The sequence below is a fragment of the Anastrepha ludens genome, chromosome 2 (assembly GCF_028408465.1).
Source record: "Anastrepha ludens isolate Willacy chromosome 2, idAnaLude1.1, whole genome shotgun sequence".
Classification (NCBI taxonomy): domain Eukaryota; kingdom Metazoa; phylum Arthropoda; class Insecta; order Diptera; family Tephritidae; genus Anastrepha; species Anastrepha ludens.
The window spans coordinates 22,288,991-22,304,403 of NC_071498.1; positions in this window are offsets into that span (position 1 = coordinate 22,288,991).

Genomic DNA, 15,413 nt, shown 5'->3' on the forward strand with positions numbered 1-15,413 from the left:
AACGCTATCTGAAAGTATTTATTAAGCTGAAAGCATTTAAGCTTAAGCTGATTTTTATCACACCAAGCCGGGACGTTATTGAGCTTACATGACTGGAGCTTTTACGAGTACTTTGTGTACTCAATATCGACACTTTTAAAATCGGGTACTGCCGATTCTTTTGAGTATCGAGTACTTCTTACTTTAAGTATCGATACGGCCCAACACTTCATATGTATTATACAGTTATATAAATAAGTATGTGTCTATGTGCCTGCAGACAGCACTTGAATTTGTTAGTCCTAATGAATAATGAATGAATTGGTGAACTGATTCACTAAATTTATAAGTAATTACGCTGAGATAGCAGATCTGAAAAAATTATAATAATACATGGTCATATAAAATAGGTTTTGCTGTACATACATTAATACATTTATATACACCAAGGTCACTCCTTTCTTTCAAAATTTCTGAGAAAGAATCTATTAAAAGATTACTAAAGAAAATATAAATAGATTGACGATTGTTTTTACAAATTCTCTGCCAAATGGAAGAAGTATGCTGTACAGGAGGAGTATGTATGCGTACACCGTTAATAGTAAGTTATACAAGGTGGCGCAAATTTAAACATCAAATTCCGTTATTAAATAACTTTTTTACTAAACAAAAAAGAAATGATTTTATTAGTCTGTAAGAAACCTCAGTATACTCAATTAAGTAAATAAATAAAAAACTTACAATACAAGGTGGCGCAAAATTAATCATCCAATTTTGTTTTTGAATAACTTTTATACAAAATAAAAAAAGATTTCATTAGTCAAATAAATAAAAAAACTTATAATACAAGGTGGCGCAAAATTAATCATACACTTTTTAATAACTTTCTTACTAAATAAAACAAATGATTTTATTAGTCTTTAAGAAACTTCAGTATGCTTAATGAAGTAAATAAATAAAAAACGTGTACTACAAGGTGGCGCAAAATTAATCATACACTATTTTAATAACTTTCTTACTTAATAAAAAAATTATTTTATTAGTCTTTAAGACAATTAAGTATGTTCAATTACGCAAATAAATGAAAAAAATGTGTAATACAAGGTAGCGCCAAATTAATCATTCAATTTGGTTTTTGAATAACTTTTTTACTAAATAAAAAAATAAGATTTTAATAGTCTTTAAGAAACTTCATTATGCTCAATGAAGTAAATAAATAAAAGGAATTTATAATACAAGGTGGCGCAACATTATTCATCCAATTTTGTTTTTGAATAACTTTTTTACTAAATAAAAGCCAAAATTATTTTGAGTTATAGAAATATTTATTTTTATCATTACGCAATCCATTGCCTTTCATTTAGTATACGGCAGCTGTCTAGTTCACAAGTGTCACATATGATTGACGTACGACGGCATTTGCAAAAGTTATAAATTTTTCGAGAGGGTGACTAATTTTGCAAACCGTAAGCAATCGAACTTGAAATTAAATTTGAAAAACTTTTTTTTTTGCACTAATAAAGCGAGATTCCTTACTTTTGGCATCAACTGATACAAACGCATTAAAAAGGGCTACTTTCAGGACTAACTAACTTAGATGAGTGATTCTCCTCTGCCATAGGCAGAACTTAAGAGAAACTAGAAGCAGTATTTGGGCCTGCGAAAGCCGCTTGGGTCAGCGCGCTCGGGTCTGATTGTAGAGTATGAACGGAAAACGAACGTGGTGTATGCGCCTGCAGTCTGAAAGCACCATTGCATCCTTAGACGAGCCCACCCTCAACGGACGTTGCCCCAGAATTGGTGCACGGTGTTGTCAAGAGGCTACTTGCATATGAAGACGTAGACTCTTTTCGCGAGTTTAAATAAATATTAAATTATTTAAAAAAATAATGATTCAACTCCTGCACTTAATTAATGTGGAAAGAACGCAGAACGAAAACAGATGTAAGCGACAATTCCTTCACAGCAGGCAAAGTTGGTGGTTTCTTTTTTCTTTTCAAAGCATTGGAACCATTTGTGCAGTTGGTTTTCAGAGGAGTTGTATTGTATTTTTTTTTTTTTTTCATTTTAAAGTTTTTTCCAGAAAAACAAACTAGTTGCGAAATTCGCTTCAATTATTTTTACATTTACATATATTAATATTTTGTATTAATTAATATATGTAAAAATAAATAAAAAATAAAAAAATAATTTATTGTTATTTTCCATATATTAAATTAATTAATTAATATATGTAAATACAGCAGATAAGCCCGCTGGCTTTTTTAGAATTTTATTGAAAAAAATCCAACTGATTAGACACTAAAAACCTGCTGTAATGCACAGAGATTTTGCGAAATCCAACCAATAATTAATTAAGTTACATATTCGCATTCTTTTATACATACAAATGCTTATATGTATGCATGTATTTGTAATAATTTAGTTGACAAAAGCAACAATGGAGAAATAAAAGCAAATAACTAACAAAAAGATTTCAATGACTCATATTTGTATACACAACAACAGAATAAGAAAAAATCTTAAATACATTATAATGACCAAAGTTGCGCAAAATTAATTGCTCTAACGGAAGATTTATAATTTTTGCAAATGGCATCATACGTCAATCATTTTTGACACTTGTCAACTAGACAGCTGCAGGAAAATAACAGACAAGCAATGGAGCGCGTAACAGTTAAATACAAATTTCCATCACTCAAAATCATTTTTTTATTTAGTAAAAAAGTTACTCAAACTAAATTTTTATGACTCATTTTATAAGGGCCTTTCCATCATCTTTCCATCCAGGGTCTAATTTTTGTTGTATTTGGGGTGTATTTGTATTTATTGTAAATTTTTACTCTAAGTTGAATCCTTGAAAAAACCCAAGAAAACCGAGTAGCCACATTTCAATTCTTTATAGACTTCAAAGCTGAAAATGATAGTATCCTACGAACCCATCGCATCGCTGCTATGCACGAATTTGGAAACCCACACAAACTTATTCGACTAACAAAATTAACCGATGAAATTGAAAAATTGCCGATGAATTGGCTAACTGCGGATCAGCGGTTACCCCACAGTGACCAGCAATGACCAGCGGTTACACCACAGAGCCACTAATCGGAATTAGTTGTGTAGAAATCATGAATTAGATCAGCGATTTTGTATGCAATTTACATAAAGCGCGATGGTAAAGTCTAGAACTTTGCGGAACTGGAAAGTGTTTTGTGACAAGTCTAAACAGAAAGCTGTCAAACTTTCATCTAAAATTTGGATGAAAACACGTTCTGTTTATGGTTGATATTATTACAGAGCACAACTTATGGGGTCAACCACCATTGGAATCATTGAGGACCCAATTTGCATGTCTTGCTTAGGGAGGCGGATAGCACTGACCATTTTCTCTGCGAGTCTTCTGCCTTTGCTAGAGCCTTAGCTTTGGGTTTCGATGTCATGAGAATGAGTAATATCTGGACTGAGTAAACTGGAGGATATTTTCAGCTTTGCCAAAGAATCAGGAAAATTCTCACAGGACTAGCTATCTCGGTATCTGTCTCTTTTTTATCCTATCTCTTTCTTTCTCTCTTCTCCTTCCCCCCTTTACTATCTACCCTTTTACTTTCCACAGCTTTGAATACAATAAACTTTTTAGCTTGAGTTTTTTAGGAGTTACCAATCTATCGGTGCTTCTTGGCTCGCCTTTTATTTCAAATTTCAATTTAATCAACAATTCAATAAAATCAACACCAGAAAATTTTAGAAATGTCGTCAAAATTGGAAATTCGCTGTCATCCGAATTCATATCAAGAAACGGCCTCAAACAAGGAGATGATGGTCTTTCATGTCTGCAGTTTTATCTCGCCATTGAAATAGTAGTGAGCGTAGTTGGCGTACCCACAGACGGAACTAAAATCTTTAAATCGGTACAAATCCAAGCGCATGCAGATGATTTGGACATTATCGGAACATCCCTTGGCGACCTTAAACAAGCCTTTATAAAAATTGATAAAACGGCAAGAAAAAAGAGATTATCACTTAACGCAGACAAGACGAAGGCAATGGTGCCATCACCACCAGGACAAGGAATGAAGAACATCGGCTAGAGATTTAAAAGAGGTTCCTACATTTTCGAAAATTTTCAGGTATTCAAATATCTCGGTGTCAAAATCGACAATAAAAACAGCATAACGGCTGAAATTGGTCAAAGAATACTTGCCGGGAACCGATGCTACTTTGCAAACAAACACATCTTCGTCTTTACAAACTCATCTTCATATCGTGGACACAAACCCGACAGTGGGTTCACTTCAGTCGTATTTCATAGATTTGCTTCAATTAGTGAAATTAGTGCTAAATTAGTGAAACCTATCCGGCGACAAGTATATACTTACTTATATTAAAAAAAAAAACATTGTTCACTGTGGAGCGCCTTACATATACTCGTACATACATACATATGGACACACATTCACAAATGATAATGCTCAATTTTGAAAACTCATTTTGCGTCATAAAAACTCGTTCAATTTATGGAAGTGGCTATTAAGCATTGCTTAAACACTTAACAATACAAAAGTACTGTTACTATAAATGTAAGCCGGTGCTTGAACTGCAACAACTACTATAAAAGCTAATATTAAAAAACTATTTATTGATCTATTCGCTCTGGAAATTGGCGATTATTGTTTTGCTGATTACAAAGGATAGTCTTAATAGTCAACATATGAACGAGAGATAATCAATACGGCATTAACATAATTAATGACAATACACCCAAAAAGAATTAAATATTTTTTGTATTGAAACTGTTTTTGTTGTTTTACGTGAGTCCGGATTTGAGTGTTTAGCGTAATGGAAAATTGCTTCATCATGTTTCGTGAGAGGTGTAAAATTTCGGCATAGAATTGCTTGGAAGTAGATTTAAGTCCTTTGCTGGTTATTTGGCCAAGCTCCTGTTCCAATTAGTGGTGTGCGTTTTGGTGTTTTTCTTCCAATGGTGGAGTCTGCAGTTTTATGCTGCCTCAGAACGGCAGACGTTTTTTTAAGAGGAGATTTTTCATGCGAGAAATACACTCGGAGGTTTGCCATTACCAGAAGAAGGGTGACCGCTATTATAAAAAACTTTCTCCATCATAAATATGTTTCATGTGTATATGTTCCCGAGCACAACCGAATGGTAGCCACGTACATTTGGCTACGGAAGTCGCTCTGGTTGGCTTCCATATAGTTTGGGCAAAGTTTACAAAGATTTTCATTTAGGATATCAGAGGCAAAAATACATCGTTGATTTTTTTTTTAATTTGATGCATGGGTGGACATACATCGATGCATTGATTTGCGATGGATTTTCTAATGTTCACAGACTACAATCAAGAGCTTTTCCTACCAAACCAAAAAGTAATAGAGAATCTTTGATGACTTAATAATAAAAATTCTTATGATTTCTATGGGTCTTCAAAAAGATGTTAACCTCATTCAACAGTTCGTTAGAAACATAATTAACTATGATTTAGCAACTGATTTGAAATTTCGCATAATAACACTGAAATGGCAGTTCAAAGAGATGTCAGCTTTCAAAAGGTACCGTTACATAGGCTGTTTATACAAGAAGTAATAATTTTTGGTGCACCGAAGGAAAATATCCATATTTTCGATGCCTAATACGCATTTCGAGCGACTGGTGAAAAACATCAATATGTGTACGTTGAAGAGGTTGGAACTAGACGAAAATCCGTGAAATGAATCTCTCAAGACTATAAAATTTCAATTTGAAAATTCTTAAGGGGTTAGGGGTAGTCAGAGGCCCGATAAAATGATGATTTTCAATAATTTCTTTTTTGCTAGTCTGTTGCTTTATTTTACAAAAATAAACACGTAGCATTAATACATCATGTTTCGGCTTGACTTTATCAAAATTTCAAAAAACAAAATTAATAATTGTAAAAGTTATCGCTGTTTGTGTGGAACCGGTTTCTCCAGAAGTCCCTTGCGGTGATCATCACAAGTCCTTGGAGATTCAGATAAAATTAATCGGGCAAGAGGAATTAGTTTTATTAATAGGTAATCTTGTGCCTGATCGAAGCTTTTTTTCAAAATTAACAATATGGCGGCCTCAGGAAATATTTTTCAGATTTTCGAGAAAAAAACCGACAATTAATTGCTTTAAAAAATCTAAATTTTGAAAAAAAAAATCCTGCAATCAGGCATGGGTTTTTTATGTTTTTCAAAAGCAGTATAAATTTTATTGAAATCTACCAAACGGTTTTTAAATTACAGTGATCACCAGTTCAAAAAACATGAAAACGCATTTAAAGTTTTGCTTGAATTCAAATTTTCACACAACATTTTTAAGAAAATTATTTATTCTTTAAGAAAGTCCGAAAAAAAGTCCAATTTTTTTTTAATTCTGACTATCCCTTCCTTACCCCTTAAGTTCAACAGGCAAATAAAGACAAATAATGTTTTTCTCACCAAAATGGGCTTGGAAGGCAAAGAGTTGCGAATGGTCTTTCAAAAAACACACCTAGGAGTTTTTTTAATGCAGTTTTGAGTCTGTCAGTCCTTTTCTATCCTCGAGAGAACCAGTTTCCTGAAATTTTTCCATAAATATTTGAATTGTCAACTCATTCGGACGATTATTTCCACCAAAAAATTCACAAATTTTGTGATATGTAGTACTTAGGTTAGGTTGACCTGGCTGGCTGAAAGCCATCACATACATAGATCTTGTGATCTTTAGTGTGACCAGATGGAGCTAGACCTTTACGTTTCTTTATAGTAGACATTTTGTAATAAGCCTGCGTCTTTTGCGAATCTAAGTAAGCTCTGAAGCTCTAACCCCGAAAGACATTCTAACCTCTCATATCGTAGAGCTGCTAAGCATTTCATTCGGGTTCTAGCTAATGCAGGGCAAGAACATAGAAGTTGTTCTAACGTTCATTGCAAAATCTGCAGCTATCGTTGTTTGTAACTCCTATCTTGTATGCGTGCGCCGCTAGCAATTTGTGGTCTGTCAGTATACCTACGATAGTTCTGCTTTCTTTTCTGGACAGAGCTAGTACGAATCGGACTTTATCTGCGTTCTATGTACGGACGATTTTCGCGTAGTACTCGTAGCACCTCAAAATCAACCATTTTCGTAAAAAGTTTCAATAATTTTAACGCGTTGTGACGTGTAAAAATGTACATTTGTCTACTTGACAAATGCCAAAGATGATACAAAAAAGGATATACAGTCGAACCTCAATAAATCGAACTTCGATATCTCGAATATTTGATATCTCGAATCAAATTGCTTGGCAATAGCGTTTAGAGTAAGAATTGTGGGTAATTTTTACTTGATAACTCGAACTTCTATTACTCGAATATCTTGATAACTCGAACAGAATATTTGGCGCCAGCTTTGATAAGTCGAATTTCCGGGGGAATCCCCTTATTACGTGTTGCTTATTTTATAGCAAACAGGTATTTTATTAGTAGTTTTTACGCGAAAATAAACTCTGTTGACATGTCATCAAAACGTTGTTTAAAAACTTTATCTATTGATGAAAAATTTAAACTAATAAAGGAAGTAGAAATGGAAAAAAAGATGTAGCTGTAAAGTATGCTATTCCAGTGTCAACTATTTTAAAAAATAAACAAACGGTTATTAGTGCAATCGAAAATGGTGGTGCAAGTGGGAGTTCAAAGAGACTAAAAAAGCCAACATACGTAAATGTGGACAAAGCAGTTTTAGAATGGTTTAAAACGGCCAGAACACGGAATTTGCCTATATCCGGAGGATTACTTAAAGAAAAAGCATTGGAATTTACTCAAAAATTAGAACAACCGAATTTCAAGGCAAGCACTGGTTGGCTCGATAATTGGAAACGAAGGTATGTACATTCATAAAATAAATGTGCAAGCTGGCACCTAAAGTTTTTTTTTTTTTCTAAGATCTGGTATATGTCATAAAAAGGTGTGTGGTGAGAGTAATGATGTAAGCGAAGATGACTGCATGAAATGGCAACGTGATGTTTTACCTCATTTATTAGAAGGTTATCAAGCACGGGACGTATTCAATGAGGGTGAGACGGGTTTATTCTTTAAATGTCTTCCAGATAACACCTTAACTTTAAAAAACCAGAAATGCCATGGAGGAAAGCACAGTAAAGAGAGAGTTACGTTGATGATTGCCGCAAACATGGATGGATCAGAAAAATTGAAATTACTCTTGATAGGTAAAAGTAATCAACGCCGCTGTTTTAGAGGTGTTAAATGGTTACCTCTCGACTATAAAGCAAATTCAAAGGCGTGGATGACGGGAGCCTTTTTTGAGAACGGCTTCTTAACTTAGACCAACAATTTGGAAAAGCCGGAAGAAATATTCTACTTTTTATTGACAACTGCCCAGCCCATCCTAAAGACATCCAACAGAGATTAAAGTTTCAAACTTGCATTTTTTCCCCCGAATATGACATCAAAATTACAACCACTCGATCAAGGTGTCATACAAAATTTAAAATGTCATTATCGTCGCAGAATTTTAAAAACTACTATAAAATGCTTTGAAGTAAACAAAAATCTTAGCATTACATTAATGGACTGTGTCGATAAAATAACTAATGCATGGAATATCGATGTTAAGCCTGAAACCATCTCTAATTGTTTTAGAAAAGCCGGCTTCGGTCAATATTCTGAATGGGTGGAAGAAGGTGACATTCCTTTGGTTTTCATAAGCGAACGCATAAAAGAAAGGAGTAAGGAAGAAATTCAACTGCAGAATGAATATGAAGCTTGGCAAATTATCAGAGGTACCGAAGGTGTCACCTTTAATGACTTTATACATGTGGATGACGATATTGTTACTTCAGAGTTTCCCACAGATGAAGCTATTATGGAGCTATTGGGATCTAAATTCGAATTTGAGCATGATAGCGAAAGTGATATAGAAGATGATTTGCAAGATGATATGCTGCAACCAGTTGCAACGAGCTAGTTGCAAATTCGTTCAAGATTTTGCGGTCATATTTAAAAACCAATGAACATACAACCGATTCTCTGTACAATGGTTTAAATAATATTGAAGCTTTTTTTGAAGATCATAATAAAAAATCCTCTTGTCAATCCCAAATAACTGACTTTTTTACTTTAAACGAATGAAAGCTATACATCTATTCACACAATGTTCTTAATTATGTATATATAATTTTAGAATATACACATACAATAATATATAGCAACTATACATAATTTGAAGCATGTACTGTTTTATCAATAAAATTGTTTGCTAGCCCTTGAGTTTTATGGATTGTTTTATTTTTCCATCAGGTTTTATTTTGTTTATGGATTTTTATGTATGTATGTACATATGTATATTATATTTGATAACTCGAAATCTTGATAGCTCGATTTTTTTTTGTGGCAAGTCATAGTTCGAGTTATCGAAGTTCGACTGTATTTATATCTATAAGTATCATCTAGGAATTATTCACTTCTAACATGTAGGCGTCACTTTTGAAAGGCCTTTTACTTTGAGAAACTGTAACGGCTTACACAAAATGGTTACCAGTAATAAGTGGCGATGTTATATAGCCTCAAATATAGCCAAGAATGGTAACTTTTTATATTATTAAGCCATACTATCTCGTAAATGACGCTATTCTGACTTCAGATTCTGATTCAGTACAGCAAAAGGCTTTGGAAGAATGTCTGGTTTTTGGTGCAAAATTTTTGTCGACCTGTGTTATCCACATTAAAAATCGTAATCTCTATTCATTAGGTCCATTTCTGGCTGACATAAAACTTTTTAAAAACGATAAACAGCACACATTGCGCTCCATTGATAAAATGTTCTAAATAAGTTTATAGAAAGACGTTTCCAGAAAGTGTTAGTTAGCGATTATAACAGTTTTAGAGGTTCAGAGTTGCCAATGCTGGAAATACATAGAAATGTTAAATCACTCGATAAAATGACAACACTGACCGTGCTGGGCATTTGCTTTGTATGAGAAATCGTAGTGCATCCGTTATATGGGGAAAAATATAAGGATTTTTTAGAAAAAAATTTAAAATTTAATAAGCTATAAAGCGGCGTACCAAACATCTTTCTGGGAACTCTAATTAAAAACTGTGACAGCTTGTGGAATTTTTCTAATTTTTGCATACAATTTTTAATAAAAACATATATATTTTTTAACTTGTTTTTATATGGTTTTCCTTAGACAATGAGCTGTATTTTTGCACAGGGTGCGCCATCTTTGTCATCAACTTGTCAAGCATTTCGGGTTTTATAGCGTCAATGCTGGTCAATAGTCTGCGGCTTGTTGGCGTAAACCTTACTTTTCAGATAACCCCACAAAAAGAAGTCCATGGGGTTAAGTCAGGTGATTTGGGGGACCAGTCGATGCAGCCTCTTTTTGACTAGACGTCCCAGGAATTTTTGTTGCAGAAATTCGATTGTTGCATTCGCAGTGTGGCATGGCGCACCATCTTGTTGAAACCAGTAACCGTCTAAACCTTTCTCACGCATTTGTGGGCAGACATAATGACCCAGCATCCATCGATATCGGTTTCCATCGACCGTTTTGTTTTCTCGGTAAAAATATGGCCCAATGATGGTTTTGGCGCAAATGCCGGCCCAAACAGTTACTTTCCGGTGATGCAATGGCGTTTCATGGATCTCGTGCGGGTTATCAATTCCCCAAATGCAGCAATTTTGTTATTCACGCTGCCGGAGAGGTTAAAATGTGCCTCGTCAGTCATTAAAATTTGCTTCCAAAAATTGGGTTCAGCGTCAACTATTCGAGCGAGTGTTTGGCAGTATTTCAAGCGACATGAAAGGTCTGTCGGCAATATTCTTTGTGTCAATTACACTTTATACGGAAACAAATTTAAATCATCTTTAAAATGCGCCGCATTGTGAATCCACTGACGACAAAATACTGAGCGCGACGACGATACGACACTGTTGGCTCTGGGCAACGCTCTCCCTCAGTGCTTCAACAAGTTCATTGGAACGTTTTGGTCGTTGAAGAACAGCATGTTGACGATCTACCTACTGTTCCGTGCTCAAAAAAATTTTACACCAAACGACGAAAAGTATTGTCAGACGGTGCCTGTTTGCCGCGATACTTTTTGCGATATGTGCGTTGTGTGGGAACAATAGAACGACTATTTTCAATGTATAGCATCACTATTTCAGCGAGTTGTTTCGGTGTAAAGCCATCCATGGTTGAAATTGCACTGAATTGCCGTATCGAAAACAGTCAATATGTATCCAAATGTTGATGCGCTATCATTTTGTCCCGACGCGTATTAAGAAAATCCTCCTGATCCCCTTTTTTTATTCAATTTCTATGCATAACATTTTGATTATTTCGGTATATCAAGTGCCCTTGATCCAAGTTAATACGTGCTTGCTTAATCTAGATTATTAAGTGGTTAAGCCCTATTACTAAGTGCCAGTACACGTAACGTCTACTGTCTACTTAATTGAGTCGGCGTGAGTGCCTAAAACACATAAGAACGTTTATACTTAAAAGAAGAAATATGAAAGTCACCGTGTTTTTATATAAAGGGAAATAATTCACTCGAATAGCAGCAAGAAATGCAAAACAAACTTTGAAAGCTGCTGCTAAATAAAATTGGCTAGACAGAAAGCCGAACGAATGGTTAATAGCTGTGCACTAATGTGTTGAAAGGATGGTTTAATAAACGCTGTGGTATGAGCTGATTAATTGTCTGAACTGAATTGCTCTCAGCCTCAGCCACTCAGTGAATGGGTGTCGAAATGAATGAATGAATGGATGCATTACATACACACAGGCTTATTACATGAATAGCCCAATGTGTCGGGTTATATTTTTAATACAGGCATACAAACGTACGAGGTATGTCTGATGAGTGTAGAAGTACTTAATGAAGAAAAAACGTTTGGCGTTAGCTTTTGCTTTTATTTTTCCTTGTAATCTAACACAAATGAAATACATTTGGCACATAAGGCTTAGAGTGTTTGAAAAGACGGTCAGATTCGTCCCCACAGCACCTTGTTTTAGTTTTTATAACAGCTCTCGGGGAGCCAAATTTAGACTTCTTGGTTCTGGAAACTCTATGTATTTTAAGAACTTGCTTGTTTGCCCTCCAAAAACAGCATACAAAGTGCCAAAAAATTTTCATAAAATTTATTATTCATTTCCATCTCAGAAAATGGTACCCATGAGCTTAGACGCCGTCTTTTCGACTTTGGATTTTATCGCCGACGAGCATCCTGTGGAACCGGTGATGTCACTTCAGAAATATCTTTCGGCATACTCGCTTTCAAAACGATTGGTTTATTCACGGCAATTTCAACCTCACTTGGCATTAACTGCGATAATTTTCAATTTCGGTCGACTTGATAAAGTTTATTGTTCCCCAATTCAATGGTTTATGAGTGAAACAAAAAAGACTTGATATTTATACTACCCTGAATGTCGTAACTGGTGTTAACGGTAACAACATAATTAGTCTCTTTTTTTGTTTTGTTTGATTTTTCTTAAGCTTTTGTGGCTTCACAAGCAACTGGGTCGTTAAAGTAAAGTAAATTTATTTATTTATTTACAAATGAAGTATAATTATAAATAATTACATAACAACCGGAAAAGCACCAGCGACTTTGGCTATCGGCCGCTAAGTAAATTACTATTCACATTACTCTATAGATAGTCAATAAACGAATATGCGATATTTGTGCAATCCGCCGCACTAATTTCAAAAATAAATCATATCAGTAAAGCAAATTGGAAATGAAATGAAATGAAATTCAATGAAAGAGGCACTATTCGAGATAGATTTACTGAACTTTTTATTCTTTACAAAATATGAAGTCACAAAAGAAAAGTTCCAATGCGTATTCATTAAAGGTGGTGGCACTAGACCAACAACAATGTTCTGGGCGTTTGGTTGTCAAAGCAAAGTATTGGGAAACTTGAAAACAAATAATGAATTCGCCTTGTTTCATTCTGAGCAGACAGCCACATGGACACGGCGAAAGAAAAAATATCAGCTGATATACCAACACCACCTATAATAGATTTGCCTTGAAAAGTTCCCTTCAAAGCAAAGCTCCATCCAAAAGTCGAGTAGTTTAGTTAACAGAGGCTTATAAGACTAATGGTCTGAATCTCCGTAAAAAATCTCTTGTAAAAAGGTATGTAAAAAAACTTTGTTGTTTTTGTTAAAAAAAAATTGTTTTTCTTTATATTAACACACTTTTATTAGCTCGGGTTGTATGTATGTAACGGAATCTATGAGCTTAATTTTCACTGGCTTCTAAAAATCTGATCGACTTGAACTTTTGCACACCTATCAAGGACCGATGACAATGCAATAATTTGATAAAAGTTTTCCATTATCCTTATTAGGATTGCCAGGATTAATATTTTTTTTTTTTTTTACTGTGGGCAAAAAGTAAGGTGAATTTGGTTGTAAAATGAAAAATCTTTATTTAGGCTCCCTCCACGAAATAAGTTCTTCATCTCGATTACTTCTTTATCACGGCCGATAACTGCATAGCTTTAGACTCACAGGCGATAAGAAAGGAATTTAATATAACACGAATATATCGAATCATTTATTCACTGACTGCAATGATAACAATAATTTTCATTCATAATAAAAATAGTTAAAAAAAAAAAACTAAAAAACACGCTTTTATTGCTAATCGAACTAAAAAGTAGATAATAAATTTTAATGACAAAGAGACCTATTATGAAGTAATAGCAAATCGAACGATCAGTCATAGTCAACTACCTCAGAACAGAATTATATCAAAAATTAAGATACAAATAGAGTAATTCAAATTAGAGTTAAAAGCGTGGGATGCATTTTGCTTCACTTTCATTACCCTCTGTACATAGGTAGTTGCCAATAGAATGATTGTAATATTTACTATATCAAGCATCCCACGCTTTTAACTCTAATTTGAATTACTCTATTTGTATCCTAATTTTTGTTATAATTCTGTTCTGAGGTAGTTGACTATGACTGATCGTTCGATTTGCTATTACTTCATTATAGGTCCCTTTGTCATTAAAATTTATTTTATACTTTTTCGATCAGCAATAAAAGCGTGTTTTTTAGTTTTTTTTAAATATTTTTTATTTATGTAAAAGATTGTTAAAAAGGCATGTTTTGGAAACATTTTTTATTAAAAACTTTTTTTTAAATGTTTAAATAAATTAAAGATGTGTTAAAAAAATTTTTTGTGATAAAAGATATGTAAAAAATGAACTTGTAGAAAGATAGTTTTGTTGTTTTTGTTTTGTTAAACATTTTTTTCGTTACAAAAGTTTTTGTTGGTAAACATTTTGCTTTGCTTAAAGATATGTATGTACAAAATTTTGTTGCTTTTGTTTTAGTGAATTGTTTTTTTGTAAAGATATATAAAAAACGAAATTGTGGAAAGATATGTTTTTATTAAACATTGTTTTGTTAAAAATAATTTATTTTGTTATAATTTTGTTTTTTTCTTGTTAACATTTTCTTTGCTTAAAGATATGTAGAAAATTTTGTTGTTTTTGTTTTTGTGAACTTTTTTTTAAGATATGTAAAACACGTGCTTGTAAAAAATGCGGTTTTTTTTGTTTGCTAAATGTTTCAAAAAATTTCATCAAGCACCATTTCAAATACTTTCCAACAAATTTTGTTGTTTTTTTATTAATATTTTTTTTGTAAACATTGTTTTTGTTTAAATATATGTAAGAAAACGTGTTATGTTTGCTTTTTTGTAAACAATTTTTTTTTTAGTTTTCTTTTGTTAATTTTTTTTTTTTTGTTAAAATTTTCTTTTAAAAAGATATATAAAACAAATTTGGCTGTTTTTTAAATTCGTTTTTTGTTTGTGTAAGAGTTTATTTTTGTTAAAAAACTGTTTTGGTTTAAAATTAAAAAAAAAATGTTTTTTGCTTGTTAAATTTTTTTTGCTACAAAAATGTTTAAATAATAAAATGTTATCTAAGCACCATTTCAAATACTTTCAAAAAATATTTTTGGTTGTTTTATTAACATTTTTTTTGTTTAAATATATGTAAGCAATGGATGTGGTGTGTTTGTTTTTTTGTAAAAAATTTTTTTTTTTGTTAAAATTTAGTAAACATTTTTTGTAAAAAGATATGTAAAAAAATGTTGTTGTTTTTTTTAATTCTTTTTTTGTTTTTTTTGTTAAAGAGTTTGTTTTTGTTAAAAAACTTTATTGGCTTAAAATTAAAAAAAAAATTTTTTTTTGCTTGTTAAATATTTTTTTGTTACAAGAATGTTTAAATAAATAAACTGTCATCTAAGCAGCATTTCAAATACTTTCCAACTTTATTCTTTGCTTTTATTGTTTAGTCTTTCTTTACTAAAAAATCATGGGTGCCATTATTCGCAAGTATTTATTTAGAAGTTAAAGGTTATATAAAACATAGTTTTTACAAACTAATATAATAACT